Source organism: Nerophis ophidion, linkage group LG09 (genome assembly GCF_033978795.1).
Source record: "Nerophis ophidion isolate RoL-2023_Sa linkage group LG09, RoL_Noph_v1.0, whole genome shotgun sequence".
Classification (NCBI taxonomy): domain Eukaryota; kingdom Metazoa; phylum Chordata; class Actinopteri; order Syngnathiformes; family Syngnathidae; genus Nerophis; species Nerophis ophidion.
In genome coordinates, this window is record NC_084619.1 from 44,381,252 (window position 1) to 44,387,096 (window position 5,845).

Consider the following 5,845-nt stretch of genomic DNA (forward strand, 5'->3'; position numbering starts at 1 on the left):
CCAAAAGTAGTGACACAAAAATTAATATTATCAATAACAGTATCAATATTAGTTACAATTTCAGCATAGCAGTGATTAAAAATCCCTCATTTACATTATCATTAGACATTTATAAAATATTAAAAAAAAAAGACCAATAGTGTCACAGTGGCTTACACTTGCATCACATCTCATAAGCTTGACAATACACTGTGTCCAATGTTTTCACAAAGATAAGATAAGTCATATTTTTGGTTCGTTTAATAGTTAAATTTACATTATTGCAATCAGTTGATAAAACATTGTCCTTTATGATTATAAAAGCTTTTTGAAAAAAATCTACTACTCTGCTCGCGTGTCAGCAGACTGGGGTGGATTCCTGCTGAAATCCTATGTATTGAATGAATACAGAATCGTTTTGAATTGGAAAAATGTCGTTTTCGAATTGAGAATCGCGTTGAATCGAAAAAATCGATATATTATCGAATCGTGACCCCAAGAATTGATATTTAATCAAATCGTGGGACACCCAAAGATTCGCAGCCCAAATATTTATTGAATAATTCTTCAACAAAATATGAATGAAAGTTCATAAACTGTGAAAAGAAATACAACAATGCAATATTTAGTGGTGACAGCTAGATTTGTTGTGGACATGTTCCATAAATATTGATGTTAATGATTTCTTTTTTTGTGAAGAAATGTTTAGAATTAAGTTCATGAACCCAGATGGATCTCCATTACAATCCCCATATTTTATTTTTCATCAAGTTTTTAGTTATTTATATGTCTTTTTTTGCATATAGTTCAAAAGAGACCACTACAAATGAGCAGTATCTTGCACTTTTATATAATTAAATAAATCAGAAACTGATAACTTAGGGCTGTATTTTACTTTATCTTTTTTTTTCAACCAAAAATGTTTTGCTCTGATTAGGAGGTACTTGAATTAAAAAAATATTCAGAGGGGGTACATCACTGAAAAAAGGTTGAGAACCACTGCCTTAAGGGGTCGTGGGGGGCGCTGGAGCCTATCTCAGCTGCATTTAGGTTGGACAAGTCGCCACCTCATCACAGGGCCAACACAGATAGACAGACAACATTCACACTCACATTCACACACTCGGGCCAATTTAAGCGTATTTAATCCTACCCCTTTCCCACTAGTAACAAAGCCATATATTTAATTATTGTTCTCAATTTCTAAAATATATATATATATATATATATATATATATATATATATATATATATATATATATATATATATATATATATATATACGTATATAAATATATATATATATGTACATATATATAATATATATATATATATGTATATTTATATATGTAAACATATATACATATATATATATATATATATATATATATATATATATATAGTTATACATATATATATATATATACATATATAAATATATATATATATATATATATATATATATTATATATATATATATATATATATATATATATATATATATATATATATATATATATATATATATATATATATATATATATATATATATATATATATATATATATATATATATGTATATATATTAGGGGTGGGCAAATTAATGCTTTAATTATGAGTTAACTCATCAATCTATTAACGCCGACAATTATTTTATCGCACATTTGCGTATGTTGTTTACATGCTTTTATTTTGTTCACGCCTTTTCTTAACAAGATGGCGTCGCCCGGCGTCGAGGGGCTCTTGGTAAAGATGGAACATTTGGCAAAAATACCGGACAATTCTGCAAATTTCATGGCTGGCTTACAGCGTGGTCACTCCGGGATCACAATTCTGAATGTGGATAGATCGGGCCGTTTTGGACTGAATGACGCGTGCTTGCTAGCATGGGAATACTTTGTCGGCTACATCCAACGGCCTGTGAAGCAGCGGAGTATATGTGTTGTCTGTCTATTTATGAATAATGCAGACGAGGAGTGTTGGCTGAGTTCTTAACGTTTACTTTCAGAGTGTGCATATCACAACACACAAGATGCCGTCATGGCGACACAACCTATACCGGGCTACAGCTCATTCTCGTCACTCCTGTTGCATGCTGGGTAGGGTAGTTCTTTTATTCCCTGGCTCATAACATCACAATATAGTACCATGTATATGCGTTCAGTTTATCAAAGCACCAAGCAAACAATCGGAAAATTCCCATCATATCAATTCCTATATATGGTCATAATTATTTTAAGTGCAGAATAAACACAACATTATTAATATTGCTACTACGGATAATTTGATCAAAAATTCCCTAAAACAGCCCACTACCTATAATATAGGTTTTTTAAACATAAGATCCCTGATAAAAAAAGTGTTTCTGCTGTTACCTCAGAAATTGCCTGTTCTGATGTTATGATTGTGGCTCAGAGATTTGTATGTAGATTATATTTATTTTCCATAACAAACAGGATAACTTAAATACCCTGGCAGTGGTAGTAATAAGCTTAAATGTTTGTATTTACATTTTTTGAGTTGATTTTCATAAAATATGCTATTTAACTGCTACTGTTTAACAAGGACTGATTTAAATTGTGTTTGCACAACAAATGTTTTGGCGCTTTTGTTCATGTGGTATATTCCAATAAAGGTGCACTACACACTACTTTTGAATTCATTATTGGGCTTTGCGTATACAATGCAGTTAATCACGATTAATCAGAGAAATAGTGCGATTAACTTCGATTAAAATTTTTAATCGTTGCCCAGCCCTAATATATATATATATATATATATATATATATATATATATATATATATATATATATATATATATATATATATATATATTATGTATATGTATACATACATATATACATATTTATGTACAACACATATATACACACATTTTGTATACTGTGAACACATGCAAACTTATTTCTTATTTGGACTTATAAAATAACATAACTATTTACAGTAATATACATAAAATCGGTCCCTGGATTTTTGAACCAATTCAAAATGTATTAGTAGGCTTGACAGACAAACTGGTCCTCTTCTTTTTTTCTCTTTTTGGGAAGAGGTCTCTGGACACAGTCTATGTAATACCACCTCACAATAATATCACAGCCAATCCTGAATAACACAAAAGATAGCGAAAAATAATAAAGAAATTATATTAATGTAGCACTTTTTGTTTAGTGACTCAAAGCGCGTTACATTGACAAAAGTATTGTACATTCCCACTGATGGTGGTAAGCTACATGTGCACCAATGGGATCAAGTCGTGGGGTAAGTGTCTTGTCCAAGAACACAAAAGCAGTGACTCAGATGGTGGAAACTGGATACGTACTAGGAACTCACAAGTTTGGGACAGCCACTCTACAATCTGAGCCATTCTGCCCAAAATGGCACATACGTTGGTGGGAAATCCTCAGTTTACCAAGTGGGACACAGTTATTTTCCGAGTCATAATTGTCTTTTGTTTACCCCTAAAAGCAAGTTCTCAATTTCAGTGAATTGAAAATGTCTTTCTGTCAAAACATGTCATTTACCTTTCCAAACATTTGAAATATATATTGTACCTTTAACACAAAACGCTGCAGGTAGTAGCATCTTGTTGCAGCGGGTGCGACAATGCGCGGCAAGCCCACCATGAGTCATTCAGTCCTCTCTGTCTCATGAAGGATCTGAATTCGATGTAATGATCATATTACATGCAGCCTCTTTTTGATTCCCTCCCATTTATTCAGTACCTGAAAATTGTTTTGAATAAACACTGCCAACTTTATGAGCATCTCAGAAATATTATGCACGCATGAATTATCTATTACTTTATACATCATATGTATAAAGTAATAGATAAATATGTTATAAATAACATATTTATAACATCTTATTGTTGTATGATGTTATAAATATGTTACCTTGAAATGTCCTTGCAGTGCTGACCACTGTTTATCTTTCCCCCAGTGGGTCAAACAAAAGGCTCCTGCTCTCTCCTGAGAGGATTATCTGAATGATTTATACATCCAAAACAGTTTTAGTGTCTTTATTTCATGATGTATTATTTAGTTAAATGAACTGTATTATGTATGTGCCCTTGCACAAAATATTTTCATTTTTGCTGGTAGTAGACATTTTGCTGATGCAAAATGCTTTTTTGAAAACCCCCTAAATCATATTGCCGGAACAAACGTTGTACAAATTTGGCATAATTAGTGACACCATTTATCATCGTATTCTGTAGAGAGATCAAAAAGGTATTACCACAAGAATCCAGTGGTGTTGTTTTTTTCCGGCAAAACATAATACAATTAATGAAAACGACTACTTTGTTGCTGCCAAACATGGATTCAACTTAATATTTCGATATTGACACATCTCATCTCTGCATAACGTACAAACCCCGTTTCAGTATGAGTTGGGAAATTGTGTTAGATGTAAATATAAACGGAATACAATGATTTGCAAATCCTTTTCAACCCATATTCAATTGAGTGCACTACAAAGACAAGATATTTGATGTTCAAACTCATAAACTTTTTTTATTTTTGCAAATAATAATTAGCTTAGAATTTCATAGCTGCAACACATGCCAAAGTAGTTGGGAAAGGGCATGTTCACCACTGTGTTAATCACATTTTCTTTTAACAACACTCAATAAACGTTTGGGAACTGAGGAAACTAATTGTTGAAGCTTTGAAAGTGGAATTCTTTACCATTCTTGCTTGATGTACAGCTTAAGTTGTTCAACAGTCCGGGGGTCTTGTTGTCGTATTTTACGCTTCATAATGAGCCACACATTTTCGATAGGAGACATGTCTGGACTGCAGGCGGGCCAGGAAAGTACTCACACTTTTTTACTATGAAGCCAAGCTGTTATAACACGTGGCTTGGCATTGTTTTGCTGAAATAAGCAGGGGCGTCCATGATAACGTTGCTTGGATGACAACATATGTTGCTCCAAAACCTGTATGGACCTTTCAGCATTAATGGTGCTTTCACAGATGTGTAAGTTACCAATGCCTTGGACACTAACACACCCCCATACCATCACAGATGCTGGCTTTCGAACTTTGCGCCTAAAACAATCCGGATGGTTATTTTCCTCTTTGTTCGGGAAGACACCACGTCTACAGTTTCCAAATATGATTTGAAATGTGGACTCTTCAGACCACAGAACATTTTTCCATTTTGCATTAGTCCATTTTCGATGAGCTCGGGCCCAGCAAAGCCGGCGGCATTCCTTGGTGTTGTTGATAAATGGCTTTCGCTTTGCACTTACAGATGTAGCGACCAACTGTAGTTAATGACAGTGGTTTTATGAAGTGTTCCTGAGCCCATGTGGTGATATCCTTTATACACTGATGTCGGTTTTTGATGCAGTACCACCTGAGGGATCAAAGGTCTGTAACATCATCGCTTACGTGCAGTGATTTGTCCAGATTCTCTGAACCTTTTGATGATTTTATGGACCGTAGATGGTGAAATCCATATTTTCCTTGCAATAGCTCGTTGAGAAATGTTGTTCTAAAACTGTTGGAGAATTTGCTTACAAATTGGTGACCCTCGCCCCATCCTTGTTTGTGAATTACTTAGCATTTCATGGAAGCTGCTTTTATACCCAATCATGGCACCCACCTGTTCCCAATTAGCCTGCACACCTGTGGGATGTTCTGAATAAGTGTTTGATGAGCATTCCTCAACTTTATCAGTATTTATTGCCACCTTTCCCAACTTCTTTGTCACGTGTTGCTGGCATCAAATTTATTTTCTTAGTTTATTTCGAACATGACATACATACAACATTATACATCAGTTAATTTCATCATTTCGCAATACACAATACATCATGTCCAAAAAGGAGTAGGAAGAAGCA